The sequence below is a fragment of the Protopterus annectens genome, chromosome 7.part1, assembly GCF_019279795.1.
Source record: "Protopterus annectens isolate FY-2018-M chromosome 7.part1, PAN1.0, whole genome shotgun sequence".
In the NCBI taxonomy this organism is placed as follows: Eukaryota; Metazoa; Chordata; order Ceratodontiformes; family Protopteridae; genus Protopterus; species Protopterus annectens.
The window spans coordinates 336595759-336622162 of NC_056740.1; the positions used below are offsets into that span (position 1 = coordinate 336595759).

The following is a 26404-nucleotide window of genomic DNA, read 5'->3' on the forward strand; positions in this document are numbered from 1 at the left end:
TGATTTGGGAAATCTAGCTAACTAGCTAGTTTATGATTTCTCTGTGTACCAGAGATTCAGAATTGTTAGCTAGAATGTCAATTATGAGTCTCAGGTTATTAGATCTGAGCAAGTAGGTTTGGTAAATAATATGTGGTTAACCAACCATTACAAATTGCTGCTAAATGTCCTTGAGTGGGCATAATATGTTAGGAGCATGAAGGCAGTGATCACCATTGTGGAGATCTGAAAACATTCAGTATGAATTCAATATGATAATGGAAGATTTCAGATAGGGATATTAGAACAGGCAGTAGGCATTGGAAGCTATGTGGAAGGGATGGAGACTTTGTATACTAAACTAAGTGTTCAGTTTAGGGAGAATGGGGGAACACAAAGAATGTCTGTTTATGTCTTGGAATGAGACGGGTGCCCATTATTGCCAGCACATTTTTGGGTGGTCATGGAAAAATTGGTACAAAGGATTAAAGAACATCTGGAAGGAAGAAGGTGATGGCAAAAAGTAGCCATGTTAATTTTTCTTGAACATTACATGTTGTTGTTCAGGGATGCTAAAGCCATGTTTGCGGTTATTCAGAGATTGCCTTGAGCTGTTTAGAATGGAGGTTAGGTGCTCTTATAATCCACAGAAATTGAAGGCATTATTGGTGGATGGAGGAATGTCTTCAGTGTTGTGTCTTCCCAAATTTAGAAGGAGAGAGAAGTAATTAGATATTAAAGCTTATCTTGTGGCTTCATAGGTAAATGAAAAAAATCTGAGAGAGTTGAAGGGGAAGATAGGGATATAATTATATAGATGGACAGGATGCAAATTCATTGCGGGGAGAACAGAGGTAGCAAGATTAATGATATTTTATTGGTGTAGTACTTGCTGAGGTAAGCAAATATTAGTCCAGAGGATATGTGCTAAGCTTGTATGGAAAGGAAATGGAAGAAGGATTGCTTGGGTATGGCTGTGAGGTGTGAAAGGGGAAGGAGGATAGGAAATGCTGGTGCCAAATGCTTCAGTGAAGTAATCTGAAGATAATTTGCTTTCGTGTTTGTTTAGTATGGAGGAGAAAGGAACTAGATAGACAAGGGGAGGAAGAGGAAAGTTTGATGAGCTGAATAATCAAAAGTATGCTACCAAGAGGGTGGAAAGACTTTAGACCAGATCAAGTAAAGATGGATCGAGTTAAGGCAGAAATTCATCATCAGATTAGAGGGAGAAGAGGGGGATGGTGGAGAGTGAAATTAGGTGTGAGATGGAGCTTATTAGGGTTAGGTAGGAGTTCAACTTTTAATGAATGAGCAGTGTGAGATACTCATGCTTAGTATTTTGTATTGGGGAATTACGGGTTGTATTGTGAGATTTGTCATGAGAGTGGGGGGTTGCTAGTGTGGGCGTATTGTAACCATAGCCTTCATTGAAATCTAATGCTCAGTGTGTAACAAGCAATTCTAAGTTATGATTGTGTTTTTTATATTGGTGGTGGGTTGTTAGTGTAAAATCTTTAGCATGTTGGGTACGTTATATACATTGTACATTTTCTGTATGTTGAAAATTTAATAAAGTTGATTTAGAAAAACAGGGATCCTCTTTGAACCTTTGCAGTTAAATCCATAAAAAAAGGATTGCCAACACAGTATCTACCAACATTTCAGTCTTATTCATATTCAGAAATTGCAATTTGTAAGATTTCATAAGGGTCAGCATATAAACTGTAGAGACTATCTGCTACAAATGCTGATACAAACTCAATATACATTTTGCACAGAATTTAATATGTAACAAAAAATGCAGCTGCATAGATTCATAGGTAAGTACTAGGCTGTCTGCCCTTGCTGTTATTCATATTCACAAATTGCAATTTGTAAGATTTCATAAGGGTCAGCATATAAACTGTAGAGACTATCTGCTACAAATGCTGACACAAACTCGCTTAATATACATTTTGCACAGAATTTAATATGTAACAAAAAATGCAGCTGCATAGATTCATAGGTAAGTACTAGGCTGTCTGCCCTTGCTGGCCATTTTAAGTCTAGACAGTTTCCCTTTTTGTGTTTGAAGTAACCTATCCCATTTGGTTTTAGATTGGCCTTACCCATCCCATGGTCACTAATAATATATTACGCCTAATAAGAATAACTGGGCTAATACTAGAGATAATTTGAGGGGATCCATGCATGGGATAAAGCATTTAGGAGCTGACTCTCTTCACTAGTAGTACAGGGGGCAGTCCTAGGGTAGAATTTCTGTTACCCATCCGTAGATCTAAGCTGTGACTGACAACAGACAGGGTTGAACTTTATTTTATGTGGCTGGGGAGTCTGTTCCATGGCAGCAGTATCCTCTGCGAAATATACCTGTCCCTTCAAATCATTCTGTTGATGTTACAGAAGAGGTTTAGGTCCCTAGACCAGGTATTTCAGTTGCCATTTGACTTGCTAATGTGCATCAAATCCTTCAGTAATGGGTCGGACGATGCCAGGCACAGATCACCTCTTAGCAGTCGTGTAAGATACCAAGTATAGTGACAAGGCTTTGGATCAGTCCATATACTGTAGGACATGTTGTTTAGGCCCCTTATTTTTTTAGTAAGGTATATCTGTGGGCGTTCCAGTTGTTGCAAGTGTCTAGATAGGTATGTGCCAAAGGAGGGATTATATTCAATGAGTGGCCTAATGAAGGTTGAGTAAAGAAGGGCAATGATATCCTTAGATCTAGACACAATCCCTTTGTTTATAAGCTGTGCAATATAAGAAGGCCTTTTTTTCAACAATAGACACATGTTGGTCACCGTCCTCATAATTTCCCAAATCCTGAACAACAGGGTCAACTCTTAAGGGAATATTGTACTGCAGTATAAGTTATGTCTCAGTAGAGATGATTTATATAGAGAAATTTAATTAAAAGGTATCTTAGCTGGCTAATTGGACTGTGGCAATATGTCTAAACAGAAATGATGGAGAGAGAAATTTAATCAAAAAGTATGTTAGCAGGCTAGCCAGACCCCCTCTCCCAAACCGCAACAGCTGCAAACACCCCCTGTATAGAATAATCTGTTATATTTTACAGTACATCTGTAATTCATTTCTCTGTTCCTGTTTATTTTGTTAATCCATTTACAGGGCTTATTAGCACGTAAACCGGTAAACTTGTTATACCTTGAGAATCAGTTGTTTCCACTGTTGTATTCTTATTTAGCTCACTGCAGGACCCGAAAATAAGGTATGAGCTTCCAACATTTGCAGTGCCAGCATATGGGAGACACTAATGGAAACATTCACATAACCCTTTGAGAGGTAAGTGAATAGTGATGCATCAGCTTCCAGACAAAGAATTTCCACTTCTTTGTATCTAATATGCTTTGAAATGAAGTAATTAATAACCTTTATTTACCTCCCACAAACTGAACTTTCTCTACTGCTTGCCAGCAAGATAGCATCTTGTTATGAGACAAGAAATACAGGGCTTTTACTTGCACTTGGTGATTAATTTAAACAATTCATACTTAATGCTCCACCTCCAGTCCCAAGGCATGATCAGGTATATTAACTGCAGGCATTAAAATCCCCCTGATATGCCAAATTCTTTCCAGAGCTTGATGAAGGTCTTTAGTTTTTCTGTGCCATAGAGAGCCTCTTGTCAACTTATCTTTTCCATCCTTTTAAGAGCTCCAAATGTGGATGAAGAATTGCTGAAACTCTTCTTAAAGGGTAAATCAAGGGAAACTTGTCTCCCATTTCTGGCGCCCATTTCAGTTGCCTGCATTGTTCATAAGTTAACTATGGCTGTATTCAGGCTGAAAGGCCTTCAGAGAAGGCATACTTATTCAAATTACCATGACATTCCTATTTACAAGCTGTACATCAAGACTGTCCTTGAATGGTATCTTGATAAAGTCTCTGAACTAACAGAGACAAAAGCGCTTGTATCTATTGTGTTTCAATAAAGAAGTGTGGACTCTGGCACCAAGGACTCCCTCTGTTTTGCAGTAACTGTACACTCATTTTATTCCTGCTGACTCCTGGTTTCAGTGTTTTTTGTGTGGACTTGTTTTTATTATCTTAACAGTATACACCTTAAAGTTCAGTTTTGCCAGTTTCTCTGGTCATAGAGAGTTCCCAATGTTAGTAATTCTACTAGTAAATTTCCCTCGAATTAATGCACGTTTATTTCATGTTTGGATAAATAGAGGTCACAGAATTATACTCCAGAATTTGTTGAATCTAAGATTGCGCAAAACTTATCATCAGCTGTAGTTAGGATCTGTGTAGCAGACCAACCATCCTCAAAGCTTCAGCTCTCACTGAAAGCGTAATCCTCAAATGTCAGACCATTGCTGACAGTTATCCTCAGTTCTTTTATATTGTTAGCTGTACATAAGATCTGTCCATTCAAATTTAGAAAGGCAAGAACCTGGTAAAGCCAAAATATGTTATCTTACAGTTGGTAGTACAAGATCTGAGATTAAACTCCCCAGCCCAGATATTATTCATATTATGATAGCTATTTGTCAAAATCAAAAGTAGGTGAAATCAAGACCCCTAGTTTACGGTAATTTTCCATATTTTGAGAGCCAACCTGCGTCATACCTTGGAAATAAGGAAAACATAAAATTGAATAGTACTGGTCCCAGTACTGAACACTGTTGAACACTGGCAGGTTTACTTATGCATGATAATGGTTTACCCCAAAAGCATTACATGTTGTCTTCCCAGTATCCAGTGTACTGTCCAGCTAACTATAAAAAAGATTGAAACTGTATGTAATTATAGAACTCTGTCAATTACTCTGTGGTAGGAAGGGTGTCAGATGCTTTTGCAGGATCCAAATAAATGGTTACAGTAGATAAACAGCAGTCTAGTACCAAACTCTTTGCTTCATAAAAATTTACTAGATTGATGAAAGTGGACCTACCAGACAAGAACCTGTGTTGATCATCATAGGTGCATAGGAGGTTACTAAGCTAATGGCCCTAGGGCCTTTATAAGCCTAGCCGTGTAAAAAAAAAAACGTACTCTAATTGACCATAGTTAGATGGTCATTGTTAGCAGAGTAATTCTGTGATAAACACTGACTACCCCGTCCATGAGTGACATAGGTGCCACCCCCGGGGTGAATTTACGGTCGCCCATCCAATTGTCAAGTTTAAGTTTAAATAGGGTCATTGAGGAGCTCTGCTTCACTTGAAGTGGCAGCTTATTCCAGAGGAGTGGCAATTTCTCGGAGATATACAGTAGCTGTCTCTCCAACATGTTCTGTTAATGTCACAGGCTAGGTTGAGATTCCTGGAGTGAGTAAATCTTGTCCCATTTGATTTGCGGGTGTGCAGTATTTCCATTAGGGCAGAGCCAAAGACTGCTCTGTAGGCCAGGCACAGGTCGCCTATCAGCAGCCTGTATGATGCAGAGTACAGTGACAGGACTTTCACTCTTTTCATACAAGTCACATTTTGGAAACCTTGGATTCTCTTGGTTAGAAACCTTTGTGGTCTCTCCAGTCACTGCAGGTGTCTGGTGAGGTACATACACTGTAGGTGTCTGGTGAGGTACATACAGAAGGGAGCATTGTACTCAGTGGTCTGATAAGGGTCAAATACAACAGAGTTATAACATCCTTAGTCTTGGATGTGATGCTCTTATTTATGAGATACGCAATGTAGAAGGCTTTCCTTACCACTATGGACAAATGGTGATTGAAGTTTAGATTGCTGTTAATCTATGTTCCCAAGATTCGCACCACTGGGTTTGAGCTTAGAGGGGTGCTATCTATATCATAATTAGCAGGGACTACTTCTTTGCCAGAGGGGATAATGAAGCATTTTTTGGCATTTTGTCTGTGTCAGCCTCTTCTGTAATATGTTATACCGTCTAACAGTCCTGACCTAGGCCCAGTCTTGCTTTATGATCTCAGTCAAGCTGTATTGAAAACACTTTTGGTTCCGATGGTTAAACTTACAGGGTGATAGATGTGTAAATGTCTAATATCATTCTTATTAATAAGTGTTATACAAATTTGTTTCCAGTCGTTTGGCCCAATACCATGTTGAAAATACATTTCAATCAGGGACACTCAAGGCTATCAGTAAGTTTGCAGATGACATTGGGCTCCATACTAATTGATGTCTTAACCATAGACAGAGCCTTGTGAATCATACTCAAAGTAAAAAAAAACAAGCATGTGTTAGAATTCACATCTAACTACATATTACAGTAGGGGTTAGAAAATTCATATCTGATATAAAATCTTTGAAATTTGCAGCTATAACAGGAGTACAGTAAATTATTGGTGTAGCAGGGTTGTTAGTATGTGTCTTGGAATTCACTTAAGAAAATATTTTTTTCCAGTAAATACACCTGCCTTTGTTCATATAACATTTTGTAGTACATAGTGTTTTGTTTAGGAAACTGCATTTATTCTTATTTACAACATTTTGATGTTTCTTAAAAACATTTCTGTTAATAATTTATTTCTGTGGCTGAATAAACAGAATTGATTAAACAGTATTCCTACTTATGAGAATATACAAACAGAATTACTAAAATCTAACACAGTGGGTTTATTTTCTTGTATTGTATACCTCTATAATATGTATTTGTCTTTTATAATCTACTTCAATTTGTATTATGTAAAAACTTTCTTGACTTTCAAAGTTAAGCTGATGTTATATAAACATTTCTGTGATTGTATGGAGCTTTTCTCCCTCGGCCTCCACTGAAAGTGGCTCATTAGGCCAGTGGACTTTCCCAGTCAACAAATGTCAATAAGCAAGTAAATTAAATAAATAAATAAATATATTCCTATGAAACCAATGTAAAAAAGGTTACTTTTTTTCTATTTTTTAGTGTCCAATTTTACACATGGGGTCAAAGGCTCAGTACAAATTTTACAAAGTATATCCAAGGAGTTAGATCTGTCTTGTACATAATGTCAACTATCAATAGAATTTGTAGAATTATCTTAATTATAAAAAGTAATTTTACTGTAGTCCTACATCTTTACAGCAAATAGAACAGTAGATACGAATAATATATATAAGGAGATAATGATCAACTGTGCCTAAAGGTTCTCAAGCCTTAATTATTTCAATTTAGTTACAAACACAAGGTCTAATATATTTTTCCATGAGTTGGAAAATATCCACTGGGTAAAGTTCTTCACAAACATGATGGCAAACTAAAACTACTATAACACCGAGAAACACAAATAATACAAAGACAGTTAAAATCTCCTTGTAATTTTATAGAAATGTCATTCAGCAAAAATATTGTTATGCTGCTGAGTATTTGTACTATTTATACCGTGAGATTGATAGTAGGTTGTGAGGAGGGCCTGTTATTTTCATATTCATTCTCCTCTTTGTCACCATCATTATTTATTTTTTTTCATTTTGCTGTATTTTTCAGTGAATGCATTTCTTATTGCTCAGATTTGTTTACACAGTTTATATTTATTTACAGTGCTGAGCTAGACACTATGTTTAAATCTAGTTCAGTGTTCTGTATTTATTATTTTGTTCTTGTTCATGTGTATACTGCTGTACATTTGTTGGTGCTGTTTGGCCTGCGTTGTGACTGAAAATGGTCCAGTGTTTAGGATCAGTAAGTTTACCCAGTTAACAAAGGAAACCACAGCCTTGAAACAGACTATGTTCCAAGTGAATGGAGGACCTTAACAGTTATTCTCCTCTACAAGGGCAGACCATCAGTCTAATAAACCTAATATGCAAAAGCCATGGAACATATTATAATGGAAGTGATAAACAAGGACATTCAACCTACAGACACTGGACCCATCCCAGTTTGGCTTTGTTAAGGGAAGGTGGTGCTTACATAAATTGATAAACTTGTTTGAGAGGGTCACCAAGGCAGCGGATGAAGGTAAAACATTGCATGCTGAGTAGCTTGACCTGGCTAAGGCATTTGATACAATATCCCAGTCAGACTTTGTTGACAAGCTCTCTCAGCTAGGCATAAATCCTTATATAACTTGCTAGATTGCCAGCTGGCACACAGACAGTACCCAAGAAGTCAGCATCAGTGAAATCACTTCCACCAAGAGATCAGTAACCAGCAAACTACCCCCTGGGCTTTGTGCTGGGCCCCCTCCTGTTTAGCATCTCTTTATCAGAGATCAAGGCTAATGTTCAAGGCCTGTGCTCATCAAGTTTGCAGATGATAGTAAATTGGGAGCTATTATAGATTCCTCCCAAAACATCAAGAGTTTGTTAGTGGGTTTAACAAACAAATGACTGGTGCTAAAGCCGTGGCTTAAAACTCAGTGCCAAAAAATGCATTATAATGCCCTTTGGGAAATTGTCAACCCAAGTTAATTACCCCATTGATAAATCCCCCCTAAGAATCGACCCAGTAATAAGGGATCTGGGAATATACGTAGACATCAGTCTTGCCCCTGACCAACACATAGCTAAGATAGTAAGAAAATCATTTATACTGCCCAGCTTATAGGTAGGGGTAAGGTCCAGAGAAGTCATACTACAATTCTAGTTGGCCCTTATCAGAGCTGTCATTGAATGCAGTGCTCCCTTTGGCCTGTATCTAAGCAGAGACTTGAAACAGTTGGAACACTGACAAAGGTTTCTCGCAAGGAGAATTCAGGGCATGAATACCCTGTCCTTCACTGACACTGATTGCCTAAAGGCTTTGTCTCTGTATTCAGTCTCCTATAGGCTGCTGAGAGGGGATCTTTGCATGGCTTACAGGGTGTCCTCAGACCCAGCTGTGATGGATCTGTTGCACATGTGCAAAACAAACAATACCAGAAACACTAGACTCAGGCATCTGAACTTCGCTTCTGGGATAAACAGAACATGCCGGAGGAACAGATATGTGTCCCAAAGGATTCCCACACAATGGAATGTGCTCCCTATCTAAAACAGATTTCATCCCTGACCTTATTCAAACGAAACCTTAACAACTGGATATCCCAGTCTGGTTCCCATGTTCTTTATAGACAGAGACTGTCAATAAAAAAGTGATCTTATGTTGTTAATCTTCATTCCATTCATCACTGATGGGTTGTTGGTTCTGTCCTTGGAACTGAGCTGGCCTTATACCAAGCTTGCTCCAGCCAAAAACACTCGAGCTAAGCTTTTACTCATAGTACCCTTCTCCCTGTTACCCCAGATCTTGTTTGCCGCATAGCCGTAAAGCCACATTCAAACCATCTCTCAGCTAAGTTGAACTTTTTTGATATTTTATTAGAGTTTTGGTAGTAATTTCTTGTATTTCTCCATCCTTTGTCTAGCTTTCGCTGTTGCTAGCCTTGCCTCTTTACATTCAGCTTTCTTCCCTATTTACCTTTTGGTAACTTTAGTACCATTGTTGGTATGGCCTTTCTTCCTACCCTTGTGGTAATCCGTATGTACCATTGCTAGTATTCCTCCCTCCCTTTACTTACTGTCAAAATTAAAAAAAAAATATATATATATATATATATATATATATATATATATATATATATATATATATATCTATATTTATATAAATCTATATAACTATATATCTATATCTATCTATATATATATATATATATATATATATATATATATATATATATTGAGAGAGAGTCTTTCTCTTTTGCTGTTTATACTTGACTGTTTAGTATGTGTGAGAAGAAGGGAATGAAAGGCTTCAAACATTGCCTGAAATGTATTAGGAAAATGCCAAATTGTGACTCGCATGATGATTGTGTGTACTGTTTGGGAGTGCTTCATCTCTCGGTACAACCACCGTGCTCCATTTGCAGAGGATTTAGTGCCCGTACATTGAATGAACGAAAAAATAAGTTAATTCTAAAGGTCCTCATTAAGTCGCCCTTTTCAGGGGCTCTTTCTGCGTCAGAGGGTTCACTTCCTCCTAGCAAAAGAGACCCCACTCTGTGCCTTCTTCACCTTCTGGTGTTTTGGATAAGCCACCTAAGGCTAAGATGCCAAAGTTGTCAGTGGAGCCAAAGCCAGTCTTTTCGGCCCTGGTTTCGGTTCCGCCTACTGTTCCTATTTTGTCGATGCCTGTTTGGTTTCAGTAATGTTTACAGCACCATCCACATCCACGCTGCATATTGTCACATCCTCTTTAGTGCCGAGTACCATTTCGGCATTGAGCTCGCCTCTGGTACCAGTAACTATGACTACATTCATTGCTGAGTCACCAATGATCACTGCCACCCCTTTTTCGATACCGAGTTTCATCACAGCACCGAGTCTACCTTCGATACCCATGAGTACTATGGATGCTCCACTCCCTGTCTCCAAACTCGTGACAGTGGTGCCGTTGGACATTGTAACACGGACCCGGTACTCTGTCAGTGGATCCTTTTCTGGGGCAGATATATAGCCCCTTCCTTAATGGCCAGAGTCCCCATCGGGGATATCCACTAGATCCACCAGGAGCCTTTCCGAATTTGATGTGGTGCGCCTTGTGGACCAGCTCCTCACAGCCAGAGGGATTCCTACACCTACTAAGACCCAACCACCTGCCGGACTTGGGACTGTTTCTCCACGGACTCCATCCGACTCTCCTCCTTTGACATCTTTGCAGGTTTCAAAGCCTTCAATTTCAGTGCCCCTTTCAGTACCCACATCCTCAGTGCCACTAGTGGACCTCACAGTGGCCCTGGGACCAACCCTTTGGCCTTCGGCTTGTTCGAAGCGAGGTCTTCCTCAGGCCCAGGATTGGGCGGCGGGCTCTTCGGTGCTGAGTACGGTTCCATGTGTGCATACGGTTCTGTCCACTGGCCCCGATCCCTCTTGCGGCTCCGCTCTCGGGATTGGGCTCGGCGGAGCGGGGTGTGACCTCGGTTCTGAGGTTGTCTTGCTCAGTTCCAGGCTCCCATCCTTCTTCAGGCAGGCCTGCCTTCCGGGCAATGGAGAGGGCGCTTGCCTCTGGAAGCAAACCGCCAGTGTTGGAACCCAGAACATCATCTCCCCCTGAGCTGCAGCTGTCACAAGCCACCACTTTGGGACAACGAGCACGAGACCCGCAGAAAACCTTACTGCAGGATGCCCCTTCTTCCGATTCCTCCTCAGAAGTTCCCACTGAAGAGGTGCCACAGAAGAAGTCATGCAGGAGGAAGCACGTAGACTCCCCTGAGGAGTCTCTTACAGCAGATACGGATTATGTTGAAGGGGAAGGCTCCCATGGTCACCCCCCTGAAGATGTCTCCTTTGGGGACATCTTTGAAATGTTGAAACGGGTGACTGGAAGCCCAGAAATCCTTCCTCCGAGGAATCCGTTTTCCTGCAGTCCTTTCGTGCTCATCCATCTACCTCTTGGGTTACCCCTCCTGCAGATGAGCTAGTCCAGCTCGTGGTGCAGTGGGCCTGGAAGAATCCAGACTCTGAGCCAATCCCACGGAGACTAGATAAAATTTTACCCCCCCCCCCCGAGGAGAGCCCACATTGGTCTAAAGGTCTACCAGTAGATGCTACGGTGGTGACGGCAGCCACAACAAAAGAGCTCGCTGAAGACAGTCAGACTGTTCACCCACCTAACAGGGAGTCTCGGGTGGTAGACAGATTAGGGAAGCAAGTCTTTGCTTCATCGACCTTTGCCATATGGTCCTTGAACTATCTGGTACATTTTACAAGGCTGCTAAGAGTCCTGATCTCCAAACTCTCTGGAACTCTTATCAGGACAGGTGTCTGACGAGGTGAGTGACAAAGTTGCCTCGCAGCTCGCGACCCTGGAATCAATATTAACTCATCCATAAGGTTAATATCCCATGCAATTGAAGGGGTGGCAAGAGCTGCGGGTTCAGGCATTATGAGACGTCACGCCTGGATGCGCCTGTGTGATTTCGTGGACCCCTTTGTCTTCCTTCCTGAATGCTCCAGTCGAAGCATCTGCCCTGTTCGGCCCATAAGTGAATGACACTCTAGCCAGGTGTGAGAAGGACGGTAAGACCATGTCTGCCATAAGTGTACACTTTTCCACCCCTCCAGCGTTCCTTCCCAGGAATCAGAGGAGTGGAAAGTTGTGGCACAAGAAGTCTCAGGGTCCTTTTTGTGACACAAGTGGTGAGTTTACTCCCAGAGGCAGAGGAGATAACTTTTGAAAGATGCCCCTACCAAGGCAGAAAGGGCCGAGTATCCAGGGACCCAGAGACTCATTTTCTGGACAGTCCTATCAACGCTCCTGAAGAGCGGCCCGATTACTTTCCTCTTGAAGCAGTCGGGGGGGTGTTTCTCTCTGCACCATGCTGGCTGGCAATCAATAACCACCCATTCGTGGGTGCAGAAGAGAATAACCAGAGGTTAACACATCCCATTCGATTCTTACCCAAAGCCACCAAGCCGAATTCCCGACGTTCCACTCAGTCAGAGGGAAGAAGCAGCCTTAGAGATAAAAAGGCTGTGTCAAAAAAAAGAGTCATCCAAGCAGTCCCTCCAGACCAGTGCGGATCCGGATTTTACTCGAGATTCTTTTTGGTGCCAAAAAAGACAGGGGACTGGAGACCAATTTTGGATCTCAGCAATTTAAACAAGTTTTGTCAGTCCATTCTCCCTTTTTGGGGAACGGCAATTGGATGCGCTCAGTGGACCTTTAGGATGCATATTACCACATCAAAATGGACAAACGCTCCAGAATGCTACTTCGCTTCTGGCTGGGACCCAGTCACTACAAATTGTGTGCTCTGCCCTTCGGACTCTCTACAGTGCCCAGAGTACCCACCAAATGATTGGCAGTAGTGACAGCTCAATTGGGACTGCAAAGATTCCAGGTGTTTCCATATTTAGACGATTGGCTCCTCACCGCCTCCACCAACCATCTGCTGGTAACGGCCCTAAAATACACCCTCTGTCTGACGAACCTTCTGAGAATATCCCTAAACTGGGAGAAATCCAACCTGATGCCGACCCAATCCATAGAGTTCATAGGAGCAGTATTGAACACCCACTCCTGTTTGATCTCTATTCCAGAACACAGATTACAAAGACTAAGGCTTCAACTCTGGGTCATACTCTGTCAAAACAAAAGTTCAGCACGAGAGGTCCTTCAACTCCTAGGTTCTATGGCAGCTTCTATACCAGTGGTACCTCTTGTAACACTTCACATGAGACTCCTTCAATGGCTTCTACTATCTCATTGGTACCCAAATCATCATCCTTTGTCCTTCTAGATTCGAATAACAAATGGTTGCAGACAGGACCTAATGTGGTGGATGAGGCCAAAGACATAACTTTGGAGCCGCCTCTTCCATTCTTCTCCGCCCAGAGGGATGCTTCCCTGATAGGGTGGGGGGGGGCATTGTCAGGGAATGACAGTCTAAGGCACATGGTCTGCAATGGAGACCAATCTGCATATCAGTGATCTAGAACTGAAGGCAGTGCTTCTAGCATTGCAAGCATTCCAGTCTGTCCTTCCTTCTGGGATAATTGCCATTCAATCAGACAACATGTCATTAGTCTGGGATATCAACAAACAAGGAGGAACCAAGTCCTACCCCTTATGCCGAACGGCCATGAGAATTTGACAATGGGTCATAGCATCCAACCGCTTTCTAGTAGCAATGCATATTCCCAGGGATGCAAATGTGTTTACAGACAAGCTCAGCAGATGTAGTCTCCTGCCTCATGAGTGGTCCCTCAATCCGTCCATAGTGACAAAAGTTTTCAACCATTGGGGCCAGCCTTGCTGCAGCCTGTTCACCTCCCTGTCCAGCCACAAATGCAGCAACTACTTTGCCCTAATCCCCCCGCAGGGGGAGTCCCCGAGGGATGCTCTAATCCACGATTGGCCCACGGGACTTCTGTATGGTTACCCCCCATTCCTCATTCTCCAATTCTTGAAGAAAGCTCTTCGGTTGAAAAGCAAAGTGATTCTCCTAGCCCCCTACTGGCCTCGACAAGTATGGTTCCTCTTTCTTCTGCCTCACCTATTATGTCGACCATGGATTCGGATCCAATTCCAGATCTGATTTCTCACCCCCAAGCCTACTGAACTTAACCAATCTCAAGCTGACAGTTTGGTTTCTCCACTTCCGTTGATCGCCAGGCAAAACATCCTTTCCTCCCCAGTACGTGATATTATTCTGGCCTCTCACAAACCATCCACCAGGAAACTTTATCTGGATAAATGGAAGAGATTTTCGATTTGGCTTAAGGAGAGAAAACTAGATCCGTACACAGCCCCAGTTACTGCAGTACTGGATTGCTTACCAAATTTTTTTGCAGACGCCACTGCAGCTTTTCCACTATACAAGTCCACCTAGCTGCCATTTCAAACTTTCATGATGATTTTGGGAGTTCTGCTTTGATCTCACATCGTCTGTGTAAAACCTTTCAGAAAGGAGTCTCTCATATTAGACCCCCTGTCAGACAACCTGTAGAACCATGGGACCTTCAACTAGTCCTACAATCTTTTGATGCAACCTCCCTTTGAACCTGCAGCAACTTGAGACATCAAACTTCTGTCATGGAAATCTCTTTTTCTGGTGGTCATCACATCAGCTAGGCGAATTTCAGAACTCCACTCTTTATGCATAAAATGTCCCTATTTGATTTTCCACGAGGACAGAGTATCACTCCGGCCAAATTTTTCCTTTCTCCGTAAAGTGATTTCAGACTTCTCCATTAACCAGACTATTGACTTAGCAGTTTTTTTCCTGAATTTTTCAAATAAAGGGGAATACTGTCTACATTCGTTAGACGTACACAGACAGTTGAGATTGTATCTGGATAGGACAAAACCAATGCGCAAATCTGACCAGCTGTTTGTTTCCTTTTCTCGTCCTAAAATGGGAAAGGTAACCCTTTCTAAATGGTTCAGAGACTGTATACTCTTCATCTGCCGTCATGAGAAAGAACCTATTCCACAGAAAATCAAAGCACACTCCACTAAATCTATAGCTACTTCTGTGGTGTTTCACTCGAGAGCTTCTTTGGACGATATCTGTGCAGCAGCTACATGGACTACTTCTCATACCTTTATCACTCATTACAAATTGGATCTGGTCTCCAGGGGAAGAGCTTCATTTGGCTTAGTGGTGCTCAGGAATATTCTCCCACAGGGCCGCCCAAGTGACACAAGGTAGCTGGGAACTCTGTCCCATCAGTGATGAATGGAATGAAGATTAACATCAGATAAAGAAGTTATGTCTTACCATAACGTTCCATCTGTGTTGTTGATCTTCATCCATTCATCACATCCCACCCTCCTTCCCTCTCCTAAGGCTCCTGGGTGATACTTTGGGTCCAAGTCCTGAAATAGGGTACTTGCGCAGAAACTGCCTCTGCTTTACTAATAACGGGCAAACTTGATCTGAGGTAACAGGGAGAAGTACTATGGGTAAAAAACAGAAGGATGTGAACAATCCAAAGGACATCAAAATTTATTAACAAAATGTTAAGCGATTTCCTCTCCACTACAGAGACTTCCTCAGAATAAAGAAATATCACAGTCACCCAACCATATTAAATACCCCCTTGAGTTAATTGTATGTAATCATTAAAATTTAAAGCAATACTCAGAAATTGTACTCATGTTAAAAAACAGTTACTTAAAACACATTTAAAAACATTTCAAATAAATTTAAACACACAATGTTAAACAAAACTCCATCACTAAATAGTTGTACATATATATATCTTAACTTTTATCACTTAAACTATCCTGAAATTTGATCAAGTTTTAAAACACTGGCAATACTGATAATCTCATTTATGCCTTATATCGAGAGGCATTCATGAACAATTGCCATCTCAATTCCATTAAATCTAAATGTAAATCTAAAATACCCCATTTTTCATCTTCCATTAACTGCTGTAAAACCAAAAATTTGAAAAAGAGTCATGTACATGGCTAAGTGTCTAGAATGTCCCATTTTCTACATAGGGAAAACTTGTAGGAATTAAAAACAAGAATAGGGAAACATTTAGGGGACATTAGACACTGTAGGTTAACAAGTGCCTTATTTAGGCACATAAAAGAAAATCAAACACATCATTTCAAATTTTTGGTTTTACAGCAGTTAATGGAAGAAGAAAAAGGGGGTATTTTAGATTTACATTTAGATTTAATGGAATTGAGATGGCAATTGTTCATGAATGCCTCTCAATATCCAGGGATAAATGAGACTATCAGTATTGCCAGTGTTTTAAAACTCAATCAAATTTCAGGATAGTTTAAGTGATAAAAGTTAAAATAAATATATATGTACAACTATTTTTTGATGGAGTTTTGTTTAACATTGTGTGTTTAAATTTATTTGAAATGTTTTTAAATGTGTTTTAAGTAACTGTCTTTTAACATGAGTACAATTTATGTTAGTATTGCTTTAAATTTTAATGATTACATACAATTGATTAACTCAAGGGGGTATTTAATATGGTTGGGTGACTGTGATGTTTCTTTGTTCTGAAAAAGTCTCTGTAGTGGAGAGGAAAGCGCATAACATTTTGTTAATAACTTTTGGCGTCCTTTGGATTGTTCATATCCTTCTGGTTTTTATTCTGTGGTTTACTACTTTCTAGTAGAAGTACTATGGGTAAAAGCTTAGCTTGAGAGTTTTTGGCTGGCGCGAGCTTGGTATAAGGCTGGCTCGGTTCCAAAGACGGAACTGACAACCCATCAGTGATGAATGGATGAAGATCAACAACACAGATAGAACGTTATGTTAAGACATAACTTCGTTTTATCCTAACGTCTGCCTTACAAATCCTTAATTACCTCCCTACTAACATGCTCCTACCACCCGTGATACTTGGGACCCAAATGTTTTGGGGTGCACTGCTAGGATTTTAAGGGCCCTAGTGGTCATTAACCTAGTAACAATCTGTGATGCAATGAACAGATAAATATATATGGGTATTGATAGAGTGATATATACTGAATATAGCTTCACTGACAGGACACAGTTTGGAAATGGATGACATGATGGAAAAGAGGAGATTGAACATCCTGTGCATCCAAGAGAAAAGATGGGAGGGCAGTACAGCAGATCTGCTTGGCTTGAGATCCTAAGCTTACTACGCAGGGGTAGGACATACTAGAAATAGTGTGGAACTTTGTTGAGAGAGAGTTTTCTGAAGACAGTGATATCAGAACTAGTGATTGATACATGGCAGTCAGACTCCACTGTAAAGATAGGTCAGTATTCATTATCTCTGCCTGTGCTCTGTGGCAGGATTGTGATGACGAGGAAAAGGGTGCATTCAGGCAACAGTTGCCAGACCTGTTAGATAAAGCAGTAAAACATGAGTTGATGTTGATAATGGGAGACCTGAATGTTCTTTATCAGGACAGACAGAGCAGGATAGTAGAGTACCTGCATCCACATTGGTGGGGCAACAGGAATAAAGAACAAGAATCTGTGTTGGACCTTTGTCTGGCAAATGGCTTGGTGGTGGCCAACACATGGTTCAGCAAGAGAAGCAGTTTCAAGATCGCATACAAGAGAGGGTAACAAGCAGCTCAGGTGCATTTCCTCTTAGTAAGGAAAGAAAATTGGTGTAGAATCAGAGATTGGAAAGTCATCCCCAGTGAAGCAGTCATCCCACATCATGAACCACTGGTGGCTACAATCAACTGCAAGCAGTGGTCTGTAAAGACTCTTAAGGTCAAAGGAGACTAGGCTGAAGACCTGGAAGTTGACTGGAGCTAAGACATAAGATTTCAAGGAAATATTTAGGGTTCTAACACTTCATGAAGAAGAAGAAATAGTTGTAGATGAAGAAAAATGATAATGTCTCAAAATAGGATGTATGAATAGTATAAAACAGCTATGCAGCCGAATTGGGTATGGGAATAAAGTACATAAGGAAAGCTGGTGGTGGAATGCAGAATTCCTGAAGTCATTAAAAAAAAGGAGTGCAAGAGATAGAAAAGATGGACCAAGCAAAGAAGGAATACTGGTTGGCTATCAAAGAAGCTAAGAGAGTAGTTGCAGTAGCAAAGAACAAGGCATCAGAGACACTGTATCAGCTTCTGGAAGTGACTCAGCAGTTGGCACAAAGAAATTCTTGTCAGGTTGCAAGGCAAAGACAGAAAGATAAAGAAGATAATCATCAGACATTTTTTAAAAGGGATACCAACAACAACCTGATCACCAGTAGGACATCAAAGGCAAATGGAAGGAGCACATCCACCAGCTTCTGAATAATGAAAACCCTACAGAACCTGTACTTCTCAGTACACAGCCTGTTATGGAAGAGGAAGAATAACCCACCCTAAAGGAAGTATGAATAGCACCAAGGTAAAATGAAGTTGGGAAAGCAGCAGGCACAGATGAGATCACTGCAGATATGATCAAGATGTTGGTTAAGTTAGTGGAGAAATGACACCATGAGGTACTTGTAACGGTATGGAAAGAAAGTAATATCCAGGTTTTGTGGAGTGTAAGCATTCTAGTGCCAGTTTACAAGAACTAAGGGAATATTCTCAACTGTAGGCACTAAAGATATATCAGATCAGATACTTCTGTCATAGTACATTAAAAGTACTGGAGAGGATTAGCTATAAACAAATATGCAGAGTATTAGAAAGTAAGATGAGAAGTGAGCAATTCAGATCAGGATGCAGCACAACCAACCCAATGCTTGGAGTGAGACAGATAGTGAAGAAGAAGCTGAAGACGAGGAAGGAATCCAAACGAGCTTTCCTAGACTTGGTGAAAGCATATGATGAGATCCCTAGAAAGCTGATTTGGACAGTCTTGCAGTGTTTCAAAGTCATGGAAGCAAAGGTAGAATTAGTTAATGCTATATAAAAGGGCCCTGAATCAGAACTACAAACATTGCATTGCGTCACCAAGAGGTTACCAGTGGGAGTGAGTATGCGTCTGGGTTCAACTCTGAGCCCATTGTTATTCATACTGCTGATGAACTACAAAAGCAAACAGGTAGGGATAGACATATTAACAAAGCTGTGGTATTACAAATGGAATGCAAAACTGAAAGCATGTGGGATGTAATTGAGTACAGACAAGATATGTGTCATAGCAGCAAATGAGGAAATTGGAAGAAGCTTAAAACTGAGTTAGATGGAAAAACAGTGGAACAGGCTAACAGCTTCTTGTACTTGGGAGGGGTTTTTGAGTACAAGAGAAGGCTGAATGAGTGATAAAAGGTAGAATCAGAAGATCTGCAGCCAACTGCCACAGTGTGTCATGGGTAACGTGTGACAGAAGAATGACAAAGAAGCTAAAAGGAAGGGGTACAAAACAGTGGTGCTACCAGTACTTCTGTATGGTAAAGAAACCTGAGCAGTGAAGACAGAGCAGTTAAGGAGGATAGAGGTGATGGAGATGAAATGCCTGAGATGGGTAGCATGATGCACACTGTGGGACAGAAGAAGAAGAAATTATATCAGAGCAGAAGGCAGAGTAGTTCTATTTTCAGAGACAATCAAAGAGAACAGATTGCTGTGATTTTTGTCTACATGCAGGAAAGCAGAAGATGATGTGTGAGAGACGGGAAGAAAGCAAGAGGAAATGAGGATGCCCAGCAAAGAGATGGAAGGATTGCTTAAGAGAGGAGCTCTATGGCAGTCAAGCATGGATTGTCTAAGAAGGTAGGTGAGCAGCACTGAGTTGAGAGAAGTGGTGACAGTTGATGTGACACCCAGGGAAAAAGGGTGTCGATGATGTTTGTGATTGATGGAATGATACCTCCAAGGTTCTTCTTTTCAGCTTGTTGGGATCCAATATAAGTTTTCCAAATGCATGTCAGCCTTTCACTGCAATAATGTATGTGGTTTGGTCCTTTAACAACGTACACATCTTCACTTCTTTCCACACTCACTGTTGTTGCATAGTGAGTTTGCAGTGATATTCTTGCAAATGAGTGAGCTGCTGTTATTGTGTAGGTAGCCGTCGGAGCTCTGCTTTTAATATGTCATGCAAGTGACTTTTAAGTACAGCTGTGATGATGTGGGGTAGTGCCAACATAGCCAGCTGGAGTATGGTAGTGAATTATGTCATTTGTGTATCGGACTATTTTATACAGATGCTTGTGTTACAAATGTATTAGAACTGTGTGGCATTTGAATATCAAACTGATTTGTACAGATGCTTGTGCTGAAAATGTATTTGTAAAGTTGGTCTGTTATAAAATGTGTCAACAGTGGGTCCTGCTGGACAGAAAAGAAATATACATGCATGTAGTAACTGATTAAATGTATAGATTGTACTAGGATATACTGGAAGGGAAGAGGTTAAGCATCCACATAATTTTAAGAAAATACTGAAAATTAAATTACCTGATTTAGCAATAAAGATGGTATCTTACATTGCGGAATGTAACTGGAGACACTAAGTCTGGGAGAAGTCTGCCTGTAGGAAGAGTGGAAGTGTTAAATTGTTTTATGGTCCCCCATGTGTAGCTGTAAACCTTTTGCAAAACTCTAGATATGTATTGTAACACATATGTGCTAAAGCTAGGGTTGCCATCTTTTCAGATGCCCAAAGTGGGACAGTTTTTGTAGAAATGCGAGATTTTGTAGGACAAAAATACCCACGGCCAGTGCAAATGACAGAACTTCACCTTTTTGCCAAAATAAAAGCTAACTTTTGTAGCATTTGAGTTGCTTACACTATTTCTTATAATATTTGTGTTCCAGATATAAAATAACTGTTTTATGCAACTGTTAAACAAAACTTAAAAAGTATATTTTGTCTTAAAATCTCAGGAAATCTGCCATTTTTTAGTTTTTTTCGCAGGACACAACTGCCAAAGTGGGACTGTCCCTCACAAAGAGAGACAGCTGGTAACCCTAGCTAAAGCCTGGCTCAGCTTCAAAGGGATACTGTGAGAACCTAGAGTCAGGTGACCAGATGTGATATCATTCTGTAAGCCATACTAAAATAATATTTAGATATTACAGAGAGAAGTCTCTCAGTATTCTGTACTCTGTTTTTGGGAACCCTACTAGAATGACCCTCATCCACTTCATCTTGTCTTGCTTAAGTAAGTTAACTAGGGGAACAGTAATTCTTTTAGATCAGTTAGGAAAATATAGTAAAATTAGCTCAGTACTGTTTTTCTGTATCTGTGTGAATCTATCTGTGTTCTTGTAATATTTCCTGTGGCTGTAACTCTGATGTTTATTGTAAATAGATAGTATTTCATATTCTTTTATTATTAAATGTATTTAAGCCTTTCATTGTGGATGTTCCTTTTAGAAAATATTTAACCTTTGAGAGTACTTATATTTATTTAGTGACACTGTGGCCACTCCTAAGAGCCTTGCTGTGAGGTCATCTACTACAATTTGTATAAGTATTTTTATTTGGGGCCTGGAGAGAGAGAGAGAGTCCAGCCCAGGATTGAAGTGTGCTCCCTGTGTGCTCTTAAGGGAAATTGTACTTGGTGCAGAGAGCTGCATCTGAAAATACTGTGTGTGTTTATTTCTCTCAAAGTGAATGGTCTGCCACCAGTGCCAGTAGGATTGCGGCTCCTTGATCACTGGCCCAGAGAGGGGACATCACAACAGCCCATGAAATAATTGGTGAAGGAGCACTGCTTATGTTATCTTCCCTGATTTCAGCACAGATTTCACAAATTAACTTTTTGGGTTCCAGATATTTCTGGACAGCTGTATTCAGCTGTCAGACAGAATGCGGTAGGGACTTAAAGCACCACAAGTGTAGTATGGTCTGACATTATTGGGGAAGGGCATCACATCCTTGGATTTTGTGTTTTACAGTGGTAAACCAGTACAATCTGCAAGTTCTGATGTTCACATGAACCACAAGGAAAAAATGCTTAAAAGCTAACACCATCTGATTTCGGAAATGTTTTCCTCCATTGATTAAACCAAATCCATCTGTCATAAAAATTAATCTAAATGATTAGGTCAAATGGTGATTGTTTTCTGTGTCATTATCTTCTGAAGATGTGAGACAGTTGAAATCATCACTTACTGTTACTTCTCCTGCCACTCATCCGCCAAAATGGATAAGCTCAGTTATGAGGCTGATTAATGGTGAGCAAGAGCTGAACCTGTCATAGGGACTGAGACTTCTAGACACCCATTAATCCCATTATCCTTCCCCATTATTCTGCCAAATCTTTAGGACTTCATTATCTGTAGACTGCACACCCGGGATCATTGTTCCTCTCCCTCTAACAAAGGAAAGGGATAATGATACCACCAGTCTACATGCAGACTTGCTTAACTTAACATGGTCCTGTGAGGATAAATGTGTCTTTTAGAAGAGAACAACATCTGTCTTATTTATATATTGACATTTGATTACCAAGAAAGTCCGACTGGGTAGGAGTCCATTTTCATTTGAGGCCCGGGGAGAAAAGCTCCAAAGTATTACAAAGCATTTTAAGAACACTAATTTAAAAGTCTTTAAAAATAATACAAAAACAAATTAGACGTAATATGGAAACATTGATTAAGATTAAGAATATGGAAACATTGTTTAAGAATTTTTTTAAATCGAGTTGCTGGCTACTGAGACTTGTCTTAAAGTGGAACCTGTGTGTTGAGAGACAGCCTTACAAGACTATCTGCAAATATATAGAGCTGAGTATATTTTTCTGTATTATTCTGTATTATAGAGCTAAACTGTTGCTTAGATATCTGTTGTCTTACTGTTCTGCAAATATACAGAGATCAGTATATATTTTTTTGGTTTTATAATTTGCACTCTGATTCCTCACATCTCTTGTTGAAACTTTTCCCTACCTCCTCCCTGTTCTTGGTTGTAGTTTAAATTTGGTGGCTTTTGTAGTGCCCGCCCCACTGTAGATTTGATCTAGGACACTCCCCCAGTCCCATCTCTTTACCGCATTCTACCTAATAAACCCTTTCTGCACTTGCTTTTAGTCCTTTTTAATTTAATTACATTTTTTCAAACTGTGTGTGGACTAATATTGCTACATACTCAAGTGTGCCAGCTTGCACTGCAAGTGAATTGTTTTTACTACTGTTTTTGCTACTCTTCTGAAAAAAAATATTGTAAGCCTGTTTCCTACCTTTCCTGTAATTAGTGTTCCAGATACAGATTTGCTGTATCCAGGACTATTTGTAAGCTTATGAGCCCCCAAGCCTTTCTGTGTTGGAGGGAAGCCTTCTAGCTTATCAGTGGGAGTGGTAAGCACTAGGTAACCTGTCTACCACATAAGGAGTGGTTCTGGCCCAGAATTTGTAGTTATTGGCCGTTTGGGCGGTCTTCCATCTCTCTCAACTTTCTGATTTGAAGGCCTGCATTTGCACTTGTTTCTGTCCTGTAACTCCTGGGCCCATCTAAGTTGCTCACTCAAAAAAAAAAAAAAAAAATTATCTGCTTTTACTGTATTTGTGTTTCTTCCTACTTTATTTTGCTTTTGCGTCATCTTAAAAGTACTCAGTTGTATTTATTACTGCTTGGTGTAACTCATTCTAAGCCTTTTAGTTTAAGCACTTGGGCTTCAGACCAGTTGTTTTACATTAAGAAGGTTTGTGGTCTGCACTGTGGTGGCAGAACAGGTAGCTTACATCCTTCTAAGTTGGGAACTGCTGATTGAGGGCTCAGTGTCTGTTATTCTTAAAGTTTATTAATTCTGGTTTAAGCACTTGGGCTTCAGGCCAGTTATTTTACATTAAAAGGGTTCGTGGTCTGCACTCTTGTGGGAGGAGAGGCTGGACTCTGCCCTTCTGAGCTGGGAATTTCTGGTTAAAGGCTTATAGTGCCTGCATATTTGAACTGCTTCTTACTAAAATTGGTACACCTTGTTTGCTGTAGCATAGACTAGATCCAGGCCTGCTGAATCTAGCTTTGTTTGTATAACTTGAGCACTAATCCAGGCATTCTTTAAAGTATTAAATTGTATTTATTACTGCTTGGTAGTAACTTGATTAAAGTGTAGCTATCATTCTAAGTCTTTTGGATTAAGTACTTGGGCTTCAGACCAGTTGTTTTACATTAGGAAGGTTTGTGGTCTGCACTGTAGTGGCAGAACAGGTAGCTTACATCCTTCTAAGTTGATCCAAAACACAGTCACCGTATCAATGCCAAAGTCCTCCTCACCAAACACGAAAATCAGCAAACAAAAGAAAGGCAGGACACTGCTATGTAATCTTCGTTTAATGGAACACAGTAAAATCCAGAGGTAAGCGCTTTCGGGTTGAAACCCTTCTTCAGACAAATTAAAAACAGTCAAATCACTTTTTAAATATACCACAATCAATGACACATTCTTAAAACATCCAATCAAACATTAGTAAAAGACACGCCTCCTCTGCAAAGCTGGTTTTAAAGGGACCAGGTCATTAAGACCTTGTTCCCTATGTGCCTGTAGTTCTATAATCCAGCGTGACTCAAGAGATTCAGTAAGGACTTTAATATCCCCTCCTCTATTATTCAATACAACATTGGCTACTATTCTGAAGACAAAAGAGTGTGAGGGGCATATCTCAATATGTTTATATAGGGCATTCTAAGTTGGGAACTGCTGATTGAGGGCTCAGTGTCTGTTATTCTAAAAGTGTATTAATTCTGGTTTAAGCACTTGGGCTTCAGGCCAGTTATTTTACATTAAAAGGGTTCGTGGTCTGCACTCTTGTGGGAGGAGAGGCTGGACTCTGCCCTCCTGAGCTGGGAATTTCTGGTTAAAGGCTTATAGTGCCTGTATATTTGAACTGTTTCTTACTGAAATTGGTACACCTTGTTTTCTGTAGCATAGACTAGATCCAGGCCTGCTGAATCTAGCTTTGTTTGTATGCTTGTTGTTTGTTTGCTTGTTATTTCCCTGAAACGCTAATTCCACCTAAAACATGGCTTTTTAGCACTTCTGTGGATCCCTAGTGATATCTGCATTGCTTACTGTACTTATTTCCTTGTTTCACTTGAAAGAAAGTTACTGTTTGTCGTTTTTGCATTTAAGTTACCTGTAACACATTGCAATTAAGTTACCTGGCACTTGCTCACTAAAGCAATTATATAAGTCAGCACTAAAAAATTAAAAGCACTACACCCTCACAAACTCCCCTTGAGTACCTTGTTCCCCATTGGCCCTTTTTTTCAATTATAAAGGAATTCCCAATACTATTCTAGCATGTCCAAAGGTCAGTTGTCAATCTCCTCTCCGGTCCAGCTGGTGAATCTGGGAATCTTGAGGCAATGTTACAACTGCCTCATGTACACAGACAACACTCTCCTCCTCCCAACAAATTCCAACACATGTGAGAGATGCAACCATATAGCCATACTGGAGGCTAAGCTCTCTCAACTCAGTACGGGTGAAACCAGTCAGGAGGAGAAGGAAACCACACTCACTACAATTCCAGTCTCACATAGACCTACCACGACAGCAAACCAAACACATAAACACACAAAAGCATACTCGGAGGCTCTAAATAAAAATCTGCCTAAGCAGCAGAGACCTCCAAAGCAGACACCCAAGCAACCGCTACCCCAAAACAAAACACGTGCAACACATAGCTCACAAAACCAGTGTGCCGAACAGTCACAGCCCTTAAGGCTAAACAACACACCTGATACACTTGTAATAGGTGACTCTGTCGTCAGGCAAACTGACGTCCCGCTCACCAGGCTGAACAAGGAGAAGGTCACGGTGAGCTGCCTGTCGGGCGCTAGTATCCGCCACATAACACAAGCACTCAGGTCACTCCAAGGCAAGTACAAATATGACTCAGTCATTGTCCATGCTGGTGTGAATGACCTGAGACATACCTCCCTGGACTACATGAAAAGAGACATAGAGGAGCTCTCTGAGCATGTAGCCCAGGCCGGTATGACCCTGACCTTGAGTAGCATCTTAACCCTCACCAAGAATGATGCCACAATATGAAGACAAGATGATCAATTTCAACAATTGGCTTAAGTATTGGTGTCATTCAAAGGGGATCCAATGCCTGTCAGCCTGGGATGACATGCTCGACAAGCCACGATGCTTCGCTAGGGACGGCTTGCACCTGTCACCCCTGGGCTTTTGGATATTGGCAAAGGCTCTTGCTACCCCCATAGTGCCTTTTTTAGGCAAGGCTCAAAAGACAAACCCACCTCCATAGGTATCACAAGGAATAAGAAACGAAGAGTAATGCTACTCAACGCCAGAAGTCTAAACCTCAAGATGCACGCACTCGAAACTCTCCTTAGCATGGAGAACATTGATATCTGTGCAGTAACAGAAACCTGGTTCAAGGCTCCCGAGAGCACCCCAGCACTACCAGGTTATACCTCATACCATGCTTTTTGGCCCCAAAACTTGGACCGAAACACAAAAGGAGGGGGAGTATCAATATTCGTCAAAGATACCCACACTTCCAGGTTGGTGGCACAACACGAAGCATCAGAGACTATCCATGTGCAACTAACAGTGGGTAAAACTGCCTTCCAGTTTATAGCCTACTACAGACCACCCTCCCAAACCCAGGAACCCCACTCGGCCTTCCTGAGAACACTGGAAAATATGAAGGTCTCTCCAAACACCATTATATTGAG

General features: G+C 40.7%; 1 protein-coding gene across 4 annotated transcripts in view; it reads left to right on the plus strand.

Annotated features, from left to right (window-relative positions):
- LOC122807756 overlaps positions 1 to 26404 on the plus strand; it is an 815279-nt gene that overhangs the window by 15605 nt on the left and 773270 nt on the right. The window contains exon 2 of one of the 4 annotated variants that reach the window (XM_044078757.1): positions 3191 to 3288. The exons of 2 other annotated variants lie outside the window; for them this stretch is intronic. The gene's annotated coding sequence lies outside the window, so the exon portion shown is untranslated. Of the gene's footprint in view, positions 1 to 3190; positions 3289 to 19419; positions 19519 to 26404 lie in introns of those variants that run through there. One more of the 4 variants, XM_044078758.1, reaches the window with a different exon arrangement.